This window comes from Gadus chalcogrammus, chromosome 18 (genome assembly GCF_026213295.1).
Source record: "Gadus chalcogrammus isolate NIFS_2021 chromosome 18, NIFS_Gcha_1.0, whole genome shotgun sequence".
Classification (NCBI taxonomy): Eukaryota; Metazoa; Chordata; class Actinopteri; order Gadiformes; family Gadidae; genus Gadus; species Gadus chalcogrammus.
The window spans coordinates 13253406-13271342 of record NC_079429.1 but is presented as its reverse complement, the minus strand read 5'-3'; the positions used below and the strand labels follow the sequence as shown (position 1 = coordinate 13271342).

At 41.9% G+C, this 17937-nt stretch overlaps 1 protein-coding gene across 3 annotated transcripts in view; it reads right to left on the bottom strand.

The window, feature by feature from the left end:
- Positions 1 to 17937, bottom strand: part of slc39a11 (solute carrier family 39, member 11) — a 68226-nt gene that overhangs the window by 33210 nt on the left and 17079 nt on the right. The window lies entirely within an intron of this gene.

Here is a 17937-nt window from a genome sequence, read left to right as displayed (position 1 = left end):
TGCTTTCTTTCACTCGAGTGTAAATAATTTGTATGGAGCCGGAGTAGAATCATCACTGAGCCTGAGCAATATTACCTAGCAGCAGATGTGGTTTTCATCTTGCTGCTGTTCTTAATCAAGATACAATCATCAAAGCATCCATAAACAGGAAAATAACTCCCAGACTCCAAACTAATCGCATAGGAACCATCTAGCACAGGTAAATTACATGGAAAATAGGTCATATCTTATAAAATTGTTAGCACCCGGTGGGCACTGTTTCCATCACCAGCCTTGACCTGTTCCCCTTCAATGCATGATTTGCCACATTAAGAGCTTCACTAGCATGCACGGCAGAACTGCATAACTTACTGGAGATCAATTACAATCACAATCGCGTCTGATCATACATGATTGAATATTTCCTCTAAATGCCTTTTGTAATCACCCTGAGTGGCACTCCAAGATGCCACGCTTCCGACTCCAGCCCAGAGGGGCGAGTTAGGCGAACGCAGAGATCTTCATTACCTTGTGTACACAATCGTGTCATGCACTGTAATGCTGTTATTATAATAAAAGGCTAATCAATGGGTTCAAGTATCTCACACAAGGATGTATCCAGGTAGGTTTTACAGTTTTACATCATGTTCTGTGTGAGGGTTAGGCGCTCCTCTCCATACTACAGGTAATTGGTTCTTAGTAGCTCATGGTTTTAAGGCGATGTTGCTTTGGCCCGAAGCATTGCTGAGGGCGAGCAGCAAAACCCAAGGAGCTGCTCCACCCCAAGGATACTACAATATATACTGTGTGTGTGTTTATATATATATATATATATATATATATATATATATATATATACTGTATATATATTATATACGTACGTACGTACATACATACATACAAACATAGGTACACTTTACACTGAATGACGCCAATATATTGATATTTGAAATATCGGCCGATATATCGACATTGGTCATTTTCTACTCCCTATATCGGCATCAGCTCCTAAATTCCAGTATCGGTTGAGCTCTAATACAGGGGCGTCGGGTCATTGGACAATCCGGGGAAGTCGCGTGTCAATCAATGACATCATCCCGGGTGCTTTCAGAATGTGTGGGAGCGCAAATGACTTACCATGACAAATCCCTGCTTAAATGTCACCGAAAGTACAACAGCTCGCCCCATCACGCCCCCACGTGGACAGGCCTGTGCAACTAGGGTTCTCCAGGTTTGCGCTGACCTGTAAACAACCACTATGGCTGCTCTGATAGGCTCATTCCCAGGGGGCATTGTTAAAGTTTCAAACTCCAGAACTTACATTGGACTCACCCAAGTGTGTGGATGGATTTTAAAGTCTCTATGTCCATGTCCAGTCAGGATAAAACATCAAACCTCGTCCATTTTCCAGATGTCTGCAAGACTGCAGTCGGGTACTGGAGGTTCAGAAACCCATTAGTGCTCCAAGAAAAGTCATGTAAATGCACAGTCGTATCAAAGATTCAGTGGCTGCCGCTCCATGTCCTCTCCAGACCCCCTCCCTCCAGACTATACATAGAGTACCCTCCCTGGCGGATTTCCAGGAGGAGATCCTCCAAATTGCTTCCTGCCCCAAAACAGAGAGCAATCAAAGCGGTATATATGATCCGTCACAAAATCTCTCCTATGCACGCACGCACGCGCGCACGCACGCACACGCACACGCACACACACACACACACACACACACACACACACACACACACACACACACACACTGCTTCCCGACAACCCCCCAGTCAGTGAAATTGTTTCGATGCAAAATTTGATGGTGCTTATGATGGTCTAGTGAAAGGCGCGTGTAAGCGTTTACACAGTTGGGCTAACCAGCTGGGCATCACAGACACTTGTGTTGGTGATTGCCCAGGTGTTGGAAGGATTTAAACCGTTTAGTGTAGAAATGGTTCGGCGGTAATAATTGGCATTTACAGATACGCTTCAAAACCACCAGCAATAATAATGGTAGGATCTGCTGGGAAGAAGTGTTTATGACGCGAATGTTCCTTTCAAGACAGAACATCGTTTTGTTCATTCTTCCATAGTGCCATTGATGGAGAGGGCTGCGCACTGTGCAGCCTTTTAACTTCAGATCTTTTCAAACAGCACATCAAAATGGCCGTTATATATGCCTGTGGTGAAACATGGAAATCTTTTTGCAGCGTGACAGCAGTTTAACCTTGTACTGATTGGATAAGCTTCCCAAATCCTAACACTGTAGTTTTCAATATTATACTTACAGAACATGAAAGATAAACAATTATTAAGAATTAAGCAGGTTGATTCTGACTAAATTTGTTCCAGCATCCCGGCAAGGCTGGAACCTTTTTTATTTTCTACACATTTTGATTGTATCCATTTCCGCAATAATTGACACCAAAGCAAAGCTTTGGGAATTTCATAATCAAGTGCCTATGCTGCCAAACTTGTACGAGGAAAAAATAGATTTCACATTTGACTAAGGTATAAGTACAGCTCTTGCTCTTGCTCCAATTTTCAGAAGTGTGTTACATGCAACAGTATCCCAAAATGCAGTTAGTGTTCTTGAAATCATCCTATTAATATTGTTAGCTCTGTATTATTGCTTTTAACACAGTCTAAATTTGACGAGTGGCGCTGCCATATGGCATAAAGCTTGCTTGGGCATCGTGTCTAGAAAGCTTTATCAGTGGTCCTCGATAGTTCCCCAACAGGCCTCTGATAAACATGTCTGTGCATGTGTAGAGCAGAATAAACGAGGACTGTGAAAATCCACGCAAATGAAATGAAGCTAGGTGTGCAGCATGAAGCCAAAGTGTGAGTGCGTGCTTCATCGTGCCGTCGGACAGCGTGCGCATTGTTCTCTTGTGGATAAAGCGCCGCTCACGTCTCAGGGAGCGGGGGGGGGGGGGGGCGTGCACCAGCCCGGCTGGCGTTCACAGCGGGGGGGGGGGGGGCTCTCATCCAACTTGAAATAACTTCAATTTTGACCCAGGCTTTATAATACCATTACAGCTGATTAGTGGATAGGCCTGCACTTTGTTTTAAAATGGAATTATATGTATAATTATATGAATGCATTTAAAAGTAGATCAAATCAAGGACAATGAAGTTGAAGTGCAGTGAGTTAAGCGAACATACTCTTCATATTGAGCACGTGTTGAAATATTCTTTGCAACAAAATTAACTATGAAATGAATCTGATATTGAATGTAGACACATTCAGGGCCAACCCTTAAATCAATCCTGACAGCACAATTTGGCTGTGAACTCGGATGGAAATTATTAAAAAAAAAACTTTTTCCAGCAAGAACTGGCAATGAATATAGCTCTTTCCTGGTAAAGCTATTCGAGCTATTGAATTTTGTGTCTCTTAGTTTAAGTTATTGAGCATTACGATTGTAGTCCAACCTGTGGCTTCTCCTAGAAACTACAATGAACAGTCAATGGATGGGAGCAAGATAGGGTGGAGGTTGGACTCCCTGCCAAACCGGTATTCAAACCTTAAGATCCACAGTGAACCTGTACCACTCCACCCGGTGGAAGAGGCTGGGGCTTCCCACCTGCTCAATAATGACCTTCCAAGTGTGATTAGAATGCTAGGATAGTAAATAGCACCAATTCAGAGTTTGACATCCATTCAATTGTGACACATTTCCCCTTCTTCTGCTTTCCGAGTGCTTTCAAGTGGACGTGATAAATGTATTTTGCCTCTCATGATACCCAGAACACACTGACACTCTGGACACAAGAACCTTTTCATCACGCATTTCAAACCTAAAAAACCTCAACTCGGCTCAAAAATGGAGGTTGCTTACTGGGATTGTAACAGAAGCAGAACTCTAATACAAAGCCGAAAATAAATATAATAATATACTATAAAAAAAAAATAGTGAATTGCTGCTTGTCAGAATGGATGCACTCAACGCAACGTTTGCTTCTGATTTGCCAGGCGCTTAGCAATGGGTTTATGTGCCTCTATCGTTTGTGTTGTATTCTAATGGAACCCATTTGCATGTAAACGACCAACCAACGCTCACCCGCACTGGCAAATTAACAGTGCCATTATGAGGTGGCCCACAACACACACATTCTAATGAGAGGCTTTGGTGATAAGAGCTTTCTGGTTGATCGCTGCATGGTCTATAGGGATGAACCTGACCATGTGACACCAAGAGATTAATCAACCGAATAACGTGGTTACCAAAAAATATCAGGCCACCTCTCATGCCTCCATTATTGCAATTATCAAAGTAGCAATCAAAATATGCCAGTGAGAATTGTAAAGCCCCTGCTTTTTATTATTAATTGCGCCCAACAGTTAATACATGTTACGATAGTTTGACATTTCTCTTTCAACCTAAAAGCATTAAGCACTTTGCCCTCCAAACAGAAAAACTATATTTGCTGAAAAGAAGGTTACAGACCGGAAATGAGAAGGAAAAATGTCGGCAGTCCTGACTTCGAAGCCCTGACGTCCCTGAGCAGCAGAGCACCATCGACCCATAAGCACAATGCACACAATGTGGGAATCCAAATCCGCCTTTGTCTACACACTTCCTCCATCTCTGCTCTCCACATAAGCCTCTCCAGGGCATGGATCTCAGGGAAAAAACCCTGAAAGAGATTCCACAGAACACGACCCAAACCAGACGGGTTCCTGTGAATCGCCAAACGTCCCGGAGCAACAGAGTGATGAGCCAAACCCACCGGGGCTACAAGTAGGTACCAGCAGGTAGCCCTGATCCAGCCTCACACAGTTTATCAACCGGTAACCGTTTCCTCCACAGGCCATGACACCAGAGGCTGAACTAGCTGCAGGGTAAGGGTTTTGGGTAAGGAGGCTCCCGGAGACACGACTTTCCATGTTACCATTAAAGACAAGAGAAATTATGCATTGGAATAGGTGATTGGTTGGGTCCTTTCATGAGTCTAAAAAGGATGTCAACCGTGTCACCAGTAGTGTAAGATTGCAATGCAAACTCAGTGTTTGAGAGAACTAAAGGATTCAGCTGAGACGTGGTTTTATTTGTTTTAAAGAACCAATCCAGCATGGGTTGTTGATACTATACGTTTGTATTTCTCAGTGTTGACCCCTCATGTCCAGGCCGACTGCGATAACAACTCCCTTTGTCGATTTCCAATCTTGCGTTCTCATTTGTTTGGGTCTCCACAAGATTAAGACGATTTGATCCCGATGCTTAATTGGTTTCTAAGTGTGTGTGTGTGTGTGTGTGTGTGTGTGTGTGTGTGTGTGTGTGTGTGTGTGTGTGTGTGTGTGTGTGTGTGTGTGTGTGTGTGTGTGTGTGTGTGTGTGTGTGTGTGTGTGTGTGTGTGTGTGTACCATGAGGGTGCAAAAGGGGGAGTGAGAGAATGACTGATGGGAGATCAATAACTTGGCTTCCTGTATCTCAATTAATGAAGGCTTCAAACTGAGAGACAGAGATGGCGGATTTACGTCACGCAAATATAGAGGAACACACACAAACACACAGCACACACACACACACACACACATGTGAAATGGGGTGTGGATCCGGTTAAAAAAACAGAATGGAACTGATGAAGATCATGAGAAAGGCGATGATGGTGATGATGTCAGACACCAATATTAATCACTCAGCCGTTGATAAAATAATCATTCACTTCAGTGCAAGTCGTGCGCCACATTTAAGTCCTCTTACTGATGAATTTCCTCCCTAAGAATGAATCATGAATATCAGATATGGGAAAAAACATAGTGGTCTACAGTTTTTGACATCAATAACGCTAAATATTCTTGGTTCCAACCCCAATGTCCACAGTCTGTCATGTAGGAATCCATACTGCAGGAAGCCTTCAATAATGGCCTGTATCTGAATGAACTGTAAGATGCTTGGAATGACTTCAAGGTAAAAACAAATCATACAAATAATTCACTTTGTTCTCTTGACAATACAATTATTGATGAGGATGATGTGTCTTCAATAACATTGCATTTGTCCCCAACAGCCCCTGTCGTATTGCTCAGTGGCATTTGGATTTCAAACATCTTTGGAAATGGCACGGCTTTCTGCACTCTGCAAGAGAGTCTTTCTTACATGTTTGACTTGTTTTTGTTATTTCAGGCAACAAATTAATTTATATATTTACAATCTTTGAAGAAAAGTGGAGCACATTTGATTTGAGCCCATTGTAGAACAATCACATTTTAAACTGATCATTGTCCAATTTAATTCCAGTATGGCCTGAAAGGAATACGATTTTAAAATGGTTAGCCAACAGTCATTAAATTGTTTCCATGTGTAACTAAAGGCTGTTGCATTTAATTACGGTAAATGTTACTAATTACAGTGTTGAACTTTAAATCAAACTAATGGTCCCCATGAACATGTCTAGCAAACAACAACGTTCCATAGTGTTGTCTATCCCTTCTCCCTCTCCGTACTCAAATAAAACATCTAGAATACAGGGGTGATGAGGTGATATCATATCATTCTGTGACATGCCTGTTTCTCACTGGCGGCGGGACACATTCCTTTCATTGATTTATACGGGAGTCCAGTTATTTAATGATAATATTCCAAGATATGGCATCTGGATATACCATAGGTGAACAAACAGTTGGAAAGGGATAACGACCCCTGGCAGTGTTCGTGACACGCTCCATCATTTGAGCGGGACAGGATCAGGAGTAATATTTGTTTCTAAGGGCTTATATTACATCTAATTATATTATAATTACACCTATTAAGGATTTCTCTCCACTCATCAGGTATTATAAGTGTGTTTTGCCTCTGAAGAAGTGTGTTTCCTTTTCTCTTCCCTGTTGAAATCAATTTCTCTATATTATTGAGGGATGGCTTTGTTTTATTTGTGCATTATGTGCGAAAAAACAAATAGATTTTTCCTGTGGCACAAATTACCCACACTAAAGTGTTGCTGCTCAAGAACCTCTTCCTTTCCCTACACACACATATACATACTGTTTATCTCCTTGGACCTCATTATATTCCACTTATCCTCAATATTACTCTTTAGCTCCCGTCTTTTTTTTCCATGATTGACACCCTGCATTATTCAGAGATCAGACCGCATTACTTCCCTGATTCCCCAGAAACCCCTGTTATCTTTATCTCCTGACATCCTATTGATTTATTCCTGAAAGAGTCTGAAAGAGCAAACACACGGATGTTCAACCTGGGAATTTAGAAAATCCCTCATGTCCCCTGTGTGTTGTGTTGAGGCTTAGGGTTTACCAGACACGCATTTTGACAGTAATCGACAGCTTGAGGTTGTGGACCTTCTTTAACTTTCTTGCCTTCTTTTCTTTCTTGTTTTTTGTCTCTGTATTCATTATTCAAAATTTGTTTAATTGCCACAGTAGAGCTCTGAATTAAGTTGACGTCGGTATCCTGAATAAGGTCCTGTGTTTCACTTCCACAGGGTCACGATAAGCATCCCAAGCATCATTATTGATTATGCTATTATGCTAGTTCTGGAAAGCATGAAGCATTATCCAGGTATTTATTAAGGTAATTCACAATTTATTTATCATATTTATTCATTCCGCAGAAGTTTTATCCAAAGCGAATTAATGAGTTAAGATGAATGTCATTAACAAGCATGTTAAGCTCAGCATCTTAATCTAGGAGGCCTGCAGGTAGGCTGTGGACATCTGGGGATGAAACTCAAAGCCTTGGAGCTGACCTCCCTAGCCACTGACACTAGCCTGCCCCTGTATGCAAGGTCTGCAAGCACAAGACAAGCATAATCAATGTAGCAGGAGGATCATCATAGCTATAGATACATTTAACTAATGGTTGCCATTACTACAGTTCGATTCACCTCTGCATGTTTCGGTCACCAGGGACACTGGGGCCCAGATCTGCATAAGACCGTAAAATCTTATAGTTATTCGCAGATTAATAAACACAAAACCCGCGCGCACGCACACGCACATACACACAAACGGCCAGCAGGAAAACAAATATCATAGTTTAGACACATTAAAAAAACATGCATGAACACAGCAGGCGTTAATGAGATTTTATGTTTGGATTCCAGACATCCTCAAGAGTGCTTCAGCACAAATACAAGTAAAAATAAAAATGAGTAAAGATAAACAAGGAATAGGAATGTTGAAAACTGCTGTATCGCTATCTCTCTCAACCACCTCAGTTGCAATTATGATTTTAGAAAAAGATAATCCTTCAATGGATAAGCTTCATTCATAGGTAGGGTTAAAATTCACCTTAGGGTACCCATGGTGATGAATAATGATGTTATTATCGTATGGCTTTCAATGAGGGCGAAGGGTGTTGCCTTGACGTTACACCAGCGACTTGTTTACAGTGAGACAAGCATGTAAACCAAGACACACACACAAATCATTTAGTACAGATACAAATCTGCACAGAAATGTTACCCTTTATACAAACACCTACACAAATCAATAAGCAATTTGTATTTATACCAAAATCCCAGTAATCATGGCCTGCGCAAGAACCAGATATTGATATTTGATTGGAATGATTGATACTGATCCACCCAGCCCCCATCTCCAACATATTCATAATAGAGCCATCAGACAATATACCACTCTGCAAGAGAGTACACACAATGAGTCTGGATGGGAGACAGCCTATAACGCAGTCTCTGGGTTAATATTAATGAGGCTAGCCAACATTGTATGTATAATTTTTAATATAACCCTAACCAAAGAATTCAAGAGTTTAAGTTAATTTACTTCTTCACACGTCTTCACTGGCGGGCTATTGTTGAAATAAATATGAAATGTTCTCGCAATGTGGTCCCGGGGATCAATTATTTTAATTGAGAGTGAAAAAATACAACATTGTGCAATCAAACCGCTTGTATGCACCGCATAGGAGTTTAGTTACAAAAGAGCACTGCAGGTGGATACATCTCGGGAAAAACATGGTATAACCCAACATGGGGGTGATTACATTCGTGATATAAATGTTGTATACAATATTCGACACAGAACTAGACATGCATATGAAAAAATATTGCATATATATTTCAAATCCCATTTGAATAGTTGATTTGAATAGACTAGAACTCCTACAAAATAACAGATAGATCTCTCTCTCTCTCTCTCGGGCTACCAGGTTTAGCAGATGACATTTAAAAGGCATGAATGATTATTCATACACAGGTATGCTGCAGCACAGTGGCCTCAGCCACAGGACACACACACACACACACACACACACACAAAGTAATGAAAAAAAAACACGACACCCATACAGGCATGAGTTTCCTTTTAGGATGAGATATTCAACACGTTACATGAGCTCGTTCGACAAGCGATGAATAAATATGGCCGACTAGCTGTTGGCAATGTAAATCCCGATCGCACCGGCCAAACGCTACCTGCAGGCATGAGTTAATATACCTACAATTTTCATATTCTAGACCCACATTACCTCTGACACAAACAATACACAGAGGAACCAAGAGACATAGCACTTTAGTTCCTCGGCCCTGCACTGGATTAACCGAGCTCAGCTTTTAGAGAGAAGATGGGATCGGACGAGTAGAAAGCGACGCGGGCTGCGGAGAGGACAAAGTGCGTCAAATGAGGAACGACAGTTTCTCTGTACTGTCCTTTAGATCCGAAGCCTGAGTGGCGTCTAGCCTAATCCGCCGTCTACCCGAAATGGGATTCCTCGACCATGTCCTCTGGGGTGGAGAGGGAGATAAAGACCACCGTGCCTGCCCAGATGCACTTGTGAATCATGAGTATTCAGGCGAAAGATGAATTCAAAAGGTGAAACATCCTTTCTGATATAGTCAGACAGATAAAGAAAGAGAAAGAAAAGGTCCCTATAGTGATTTGTTTGACAGAACATTTTATAACCGTGTTCATTAATCCGGATGGAAATGGCCAATAAAGTTACAAGAAGGAAAATACTGAGGATAAAATAGACAAATGCCCAAAGTAATGACTTTACTTTGAGCATTGTTCCCCCCATACTGTCTGTTTAGTTTTACAAATGGAGTATATGGTTTTTTGGTACTCTTCCACTATTATAACAACCTCATTTGATTAAGGTGTGTATGATGTGTGCTGAGGGCTCAACACCCACATGGGAGATAACATTTAAGTCGACCCAAACAACTTTTCATTAGCAAGCAGATTCGATTCTTGAGTTTATTAGATAAACCATGATGCAAAAAAGTGGATATGAAATATATTTATTCAAGCATAGTCATCGTGAAATATTAACTCTGGAATTCATCAGGGAAGATACAGACTGTGAAAAAGAACACATCTAAATAGCATCAAATAGATCAAATAAATTAATATACTGCCATTAAAATCACTCTGGCATGGTTTCGCAAATCAAACTAATCATGATGCGTACAAATGTTTTTGGAAATGGCTCACACACCGACTTTTAAGGAGTCATAAGTCTCCTTCAACCAAACTAGATCCGTACAAACAGGTGACCCAACTTCATCTGCATTTGCAACGGATTGAGGGTTGAAGTTGATTCTGCAGCAATTTCAGATATTATATTATAATTACATTAAGTAATATATTGGGCAATAAAAGCAAGGGTTACAACATGAAGTCATTGTGCTGCACAAAATAGTTGAATATCTGGCAAGAATGCAGAGCAGACATATGAATCGTAAACGACAAGATAAAGACAACTTTGGTTATTATTTCACCATGAATACATTTTATACTGTTGAACTCACGATTTTCAACTGGCCGAGTAATCGGCTACCGCGATTGAATTAACCCGCTGCCCTTATCATCTCCACACACGCACAATACACAAACACACAGAGAAAGTATAGGGGCGCCTGATTCATGTTTTGTGTGGCCAAGCAGCACCGCTTCGGTCGGCGTGACGATACTTCAATAAGAAGCGGAGCATCACGTTGACCCTCTGGTGTGCAGCGGTGGCCCGGAGCAGTGAAGGGGCTCGACGTTATTAAGAACCGGTCACAGGTGGATGAACAACAATCACCGTGTCTGTCCCCGCGCAAAGAACACTGACCAGGGGGTCGAAGGTCAACTGTTCATGAGGGAGGAAAACTAAGATAATTGTATAGACACACACACGCAGCGTTGGAAGTTACACACACACACACACCCACGTGATGTCCATGTGATAGATACGGGGAGGTTAGCAATCGTCTGACTGAGACAGAGAGGTGAAGGAGAAGGTACTGGGGGTTATTGATCATCTGATGGAGATAGAGAGGTGGAGGAGAGGGTACTGGGGGTTAGTGATCATCTGATTAGAGATAGAGAGGTGGAGGAGAAGGTACTGGGGATTAGTGATCCTCGAATTGAGACAGTGAGGTGGAGGAGAAGGTAATGGGGGTTAGTGATCATCTGATAGGCAGAGTGGTGGAGGAGAAGAGACTAGGGGTTAGTGAGGATTGAGGCAGAAGAGAGAAAGTGACGAATGGATGCATTGAAATATGTGACAGCTCAAATGAATGCAGGGACGTCCGTGATAGCTGGATGAGTACAGGAGAGTATGTGATAGCTTGATGAATTGTGAGCTTGATTGAATTTAGAGAGGTACTTGGGAACGTTGTCAAACCATGGAATGAATAGAAGTGTATGCAAGCAAAGGCAAACTTTTCTGGGAGTTCCAAGCGTGAAGGGGGAGTAAGTGAAAGGAAGTTGGGCAAATGAAAAATGAACAGCAGTCAATGAACGAAGGAGAAGACACGCAAACACACCTGAAGGCCAATTACACGTTTGCCTCGGCCTCGGAGAATTAAAAAGATTAAATAGATTTCCCAGAGCTATCACGGTGCATGGAAGGCAAGGAGGGAAATTAATTTTAAATGAGCAAATTTGTTTATGTGGAAGGCACATTTACCGTTGAATTGAAGGGCAGAAAGAACTTTATATCCCTCAGCAAAATGAGGTTAAGAAGGTACTTTTCGAATTCAGTCTCTCATAGAGGGCGAGCGAGAACGTGAACGAGACAGAGATGGACAGAGACAGAGAGACAAGGATCGGTTTTGAAAAAGGAGAATATCAAATGTGATACTACTGTTAAAGGAGACATATTATGGTGTTTTCCCAACAATTAAACATTGTATTTGAGTTCCTGAAAACATGTTTTTTAAGCTGTTTCCTGGAAATAGCTTTTAGGAAAAAATTCCCCTCTGTTTCAGTCCCTTCAGAATGCGCCGTTTCTGGTGTCTGTCGCTTCAATGCAAATGAGCTGCTGCCCATTGACCAATGAGCTGTCAGACTGAACCAAAGCATGGAGGAGAACGGATTGTTGCCGTTTGCGGACACCTGTAGCTCTATATCATATAATATAATAATATTATACATGGGTATTTATAAAATATAGAGCCAAGGCATTGGCCTTGACTCTCTGAAGTCCATGAACCGCGACATGGAGGAGAAAGGGATTGTACTCCGGGAGCTCCTGCGTCGGAGCTGCCGGACTGCCGCCGAGACCTACCCCCTCAGCTCCCAGAGAACACCGCCGGAGCTGCCGGACGGACGTGGGAGCACCAGAGACCCAAAATCCCAGGAAAAGAGTTGTTTTCATAATATGTCCCCTTTAACTTTAACTAACCCTTTGACTATAACCCCTTTAAAGCTGTATCCGGCTGCAGTTCCCTATGAGGTGGGGGGGGGGGGGGAAGAGAGAGAGAAAAAGAGAAAAAGAGAGAGAGAGAGAGAGAGAGAGAGAGAGAGAGAGAGAGAGAGAGAGAGAGAGAGAGAGAGAGAGAGAGAGAGAGAGAGAGAGAGAGAGAGAGAGAGAGAGAGAGAGAGAGAGAGAGAGAGAGAGAGAGAGAGAGAGAGAGAGAGAGAGAGAGAGAGAGAGAGAGAGATTCTAAATCCAGTCGTCGTCCCCCGGTTTCACAGCACAGCATTGCTTACGTTATGTCGCCCATGGTCAGCACAATCAAACTAAAAATAACTCCACGAGATGGTTGAGCATTGTTTTAACATTAGAATGGTTCTGTACAATATTACTGTAGGGTTGTCATGAGCCACAAATGAGGTCTCTGCTGGATTACTGTTACCCCCGAAGTTCAGGGGGAAAAGAATACATGATGTTATTAACAGGTGATCAAATGAACCCTCACCTTGAAAATAACTACAAATTCCTCGCTTTGAACATTGTTAGGAGAAATGTTGGGATAATGCAAGTGCACAACTGAACCTCATATATGACAGAAGATATTTGAATGCTGGAAGTGTTACATTATTATCTTTATTATACCAGTGTGCAAGGTTGGGAAGGCAAAAATAAAATAATCATACAATAGCAACGGTTCTGAAAGGAGAGGATTAAAAGGTTTCACAGCCAACTACCTTGATACCATGTGTGTGTGGTCCATCAGTAACAAAGGCACAAACTATCAAACATTATTACCTTACAATAGGATAGGATTGAAATAAATAGTACATAATTAAACCCTGCTATCCGCCTTTGATGATGTATTATTTCTACCAACGATAAAAGGGATAAGTAGTAATAGGAATCTACAATCTGAAAAATGCTTTTACTGAGAACCTTTTGTATGAAGGACTTATGATGAACTGTAGATGCACCCGTACATGCATAGAGGTGCACGTGCATACTGATTGAGCTTATTGTTGTGAATTATACCTCGAACTGAGCCTTTGAAAAGGCTTCAGGGTGGAGCTACTCGACACAGGTCTGTCAAGAATGTAAGCAGAAGGAAAGACTAGAAAAATGGACAAAGTCCACTATGGAGAAGTTATTTGGGTATCTATATATATACATACATATATGTACATGACAATAATGTCTTCCTATCCATCCGTTTCGTAAGAAGGGTCACCTCGGAAAAGGTTGCGGATTACCCATTATGAAAACACCATGGCTTTATCTCCTAGCCACTCACTAAAGGTTAACAACATCCCTGGGATGGGATGGGGCACCATGTAGAGAGCCCTATACGACTCCGCACCATATTCAGCTGCTGTTTAAAAATCCATCAGAGAATTGTGTGCAGAGGTTGGATAAGATAGTTTCTAGGGAAAGGTATATCTATATCTATGAGGAGGTTTGATAAGATAGTTTCTAGGGAAAGGTATATCTATAACTATGCAGAGGTTTGATAAGGTAGTTCCTATAGGGAAAGGTATATCTATAACTATGAGGAGGTTTGATAAGATAGTTTCTAGGGAAAGGTATATCTATAACTATGCAGAGGTTTGATAAGATAGTTCCTATAGGGAAAGGTATATCTATAACTATGAGGAGGTTTGATAAGATAGTTTCTAGGGAAAGGTATATCTATAACTATGCAGAGGTTAGATAAGATAGTTTCTAGGCAAAGGTATATCTATAACTATGCAGAGGTTTGATTAGATAGTTTCTAGGCAAAGGTATATCTATAACTATGCAGAGGTTTGATACGATAGTTTCAATAGGGAAAGGAATATCTTTAACCATGCAGAGCTTTGATAAGATACATTGGGTCCGGCTGTGTTTTCCACTGCAGCAAGTTCAAACACACAAACAGAATCAGCCACAGTTGAAAACATTCTGTCTGTTTGAAATCTACTGCACGTCTACTGGTCGGAAGGACACCTCACAAGGGGTCAGATTTGAAATAATCTTAACTTGGAGCGGGTACCACCCTGGAGCTGGTCGCGCCTGGTGTCCGACCGCGTCTCAAGTGAACACTCTTCGAGACGGAGAGAGGGTGGAGAGGGCGAGGATAGGGAGGCAGGTAGAGACAAAGGGCAAGAAGGAGAAGTGGCAGAGAGGGTCAGAAAGAGAGAGGTAAAGAAAGGCTGGGGGACCCATTGGGACGCAGCCTAGTTGCTGCGGAGGCATGTGGGAGTGAGGGTGAAGCAGAGGTGACCCACCTGACCCGCCTCGAGATAATGACCGGTAAGAGAGAGAGAGAGAGACAGAGTGAGAGAGGGGGAACGTTATTCAAGGTGGACTACAAAGTGGGAGAGTTTACTCAAGTGGTGAATGTTGGGAATTAAAATGGTACGACAATAATTGTAGACCCAGTAGCAATTAAGGGGTGGTTATAACGGTAGGAATATGTTTTGAATTTCTTAATTCTTATTGGAATCTTCCGGGATTTGTATTACGAGAAAAAACAAATTACCCCAAAAAATATCCTGAATGGTATAATCGAGAGTCGCTCTGAATCTGAACTACGGAACCAAGCATTGGAACTACGGAAACAAGAATTGGAACCCAGTATTGGAATCTAACCATTGTTAGTGCCAGTGGTTGCTCAGGCAACACACTCCTATACGACTGAGGAAATGGCCCTTCAATCTCGCTATACTTTTTTTTTTAGACCATGACACAATGCTCTATAGCCACCGTCCTTCGCTCGTTGACCTCGTTGGCTATTTTGTCTCCACCTCAGTCGTCGTGGTTACGGAGTGACCAGGGATTAATAAGGTGCGAGGCTGAGGCTGTTTTTAGCACTGACCTACGAAGAGATACTTCAACATGTACAGACACGCACAAGCACAAACATACATTAATGCAGACCCCAAAACGCTTACACCATTATCAGACATTCACACAGGGCTGGAAAGTACTGTTTAGCACTAACTCATTTGTTATCTACACTTTAATCCAAGGCCGGTCACAGTAAAGCAATGTAGTTAAAGGTCAAAAATTGACCTTTAATTTACCAAATTGCGTAAATTTGAATCCTTGGGGATTGATCTTTCATGTTGGAGTCACTAGACTATAAACAGAAACGTAAAGGTAAAGCCTGTTGGGGTATATTTATATTAAACCTCTATTTCATTAGGGAAACCCATTTTCAATTGTTCCCCTAATCCATACAAGAAAGATACAAAAGTTGAAATGGATCACAGTTTTATACATAGGAAAAATAATAAATAAATAAGTTAATCAATCAATGAAATGATTAATGGTTAATACCGTTTTCCACTTTAAAGAACCAAGTGCCATTCTGGTCTCTTCTTCCAGGTCTTGAACCTTTGAGGGTTATCCCTGATGCTGTTGCCTTGACATTAAGCCGTTAAAAACGTGATTAGGACATAAGCCAGCATCCGTCCATTCTCTAAGCCATGGTCCCAGTGTTGCTTACCGGGACCGTTAACTGAGTAACCTAGCTACTGGACCCGCACAACACCACACTAGGACAGAGGGGGAGAGGCCATCCCCTGTCCCTCTGTTACCTTATCTCTCCATCATGCCAACATTCATCCTCTGTCCTGTCACCATTCTTTCCATTCAAAACGTGTGTTTGTTGAGGAGCCAGTTAAAAGTGGCACCAGCAGCTGTTCAAACACAATGACCCCCCCATGGGATCCAATAGGAGGTGTGTGTGTGTGTGTGCGTGTGCGTGTGCGTGTGTGTGTTTGAGACCCTCCCCGCGTTCAACACTGATTGCATGCTACCTATCATCAGCGCCCAAATCCTGTCTCCATCATCACTAGGGAAACTGGATGGTAGGGTGGGGGGGAGCCAGAGAGAGAGCGGGAACGAGGGATGAAGCAAAACAGGTAGGGAATGAGACTTGGGTCAGCACCTCTGTGCCCATATCCTGTAGTACGTTGGCCAGTGTTGGGACGTAAAGTAAGCTGTATTGACATCAAATCTGGTGGCAAATGCAAGATGAGGTGGTAGCATATGTACTGAGCAGCAAATTGTGTTATAGATCATTAAAGCCACATTTCCACCGCAGGAACTTTACAGCAGAACCAGGAACCATTGCAGTAACTAAGTGGGTTTACATCGCAGGAACCAGGGTCTAAATTGAGTTCTGTGGACTTTATTTTACCCCCAAAAACATCCCTGCTCGAGGGGTAGTATTTCTAAAGGGTTCAAGAACCGTAGAGGTGTGGATTGCATTGTCTTCTAATTGCATCCATAGTGGTCCTCATCGTTCATTCATCAATCCAGATAGCAGTCGTCACTACAAGACAATGTTAACATGCACTGTGGGCAATGAATGTAGGTTGCTTTTGACAACATGACGGCCTCGCAGTTGCATTGAAAAAGTTTAGTTTTGGATACCAACTCCCTCCACAAGACTGTGGAGGGAGGTTTTTTTTAGATAGCAATCAAACAGGGAAACCACCTCAACACCAACGTCTCCAAAAGGTGGATGTATTAAGGAACGCACGACCACTTGACATAGTCAATCTCATCCGCAACACAATTACACACTAGGGAGTGTGTAATTTAATAATAATAATTTAATTCACTAAATACGCTGTTTTGATGAAAGTACAGCGCTATCACTGAATCACTGGATCACAGAATACGAGCTCGTATTCACAGGCTATTATGGGGTTGAGGGTTGAATACTTCTTTGTACCCCCTTAGCTATTCTTATTGGTAACTGCGCACATTTTCATTGTAACCGATGGTTTGACGTATGACAGATTTTCTTGGTCAGATTTTTCTCAGTATTTCTCTCTCCTTTATTCGTTATGTGCCTGCTGTAAAGGACCTTAATTTGCCTGACTTTCGCGGCTCATTAGACCGTGGTGGGAACGCAGATAACAAGGGGCTGAAGGGAACCTTTTAGTCATTTCAAATGTGGTTCCTGTGACTAAAAGTTCAATGAAATGGTGGTAGAAAGACGAATTTAGTCCAAACCTTTTGACTTTCGCCAAAAAGTGGCCAAAATAAGATGAAAGCTTTTGGTGACAGTTTTTCCTGAATTATGTTTTATTAAACAGGTCGAACCCCTTTGGGATCATCGCTGCCATCTCAACTCAAGTCAAGAAAGAAAAAGAATAGAACAAAAAGCTAAACAGAGAATGATTGCCATTCTTCAAAAACCTCCAATAGAAGACAAACCAAAAAGAATATATCTCAAGAGGACACACCAAACAAATATTAAATGTGCAATCTTGTTTGACTTGAATCTTATCTGTTCTTTATATTATTTCTGTTCTTATCAAGGCGGATAGGGTCAACCAAAACTCCTCACTCCCTATTTAAA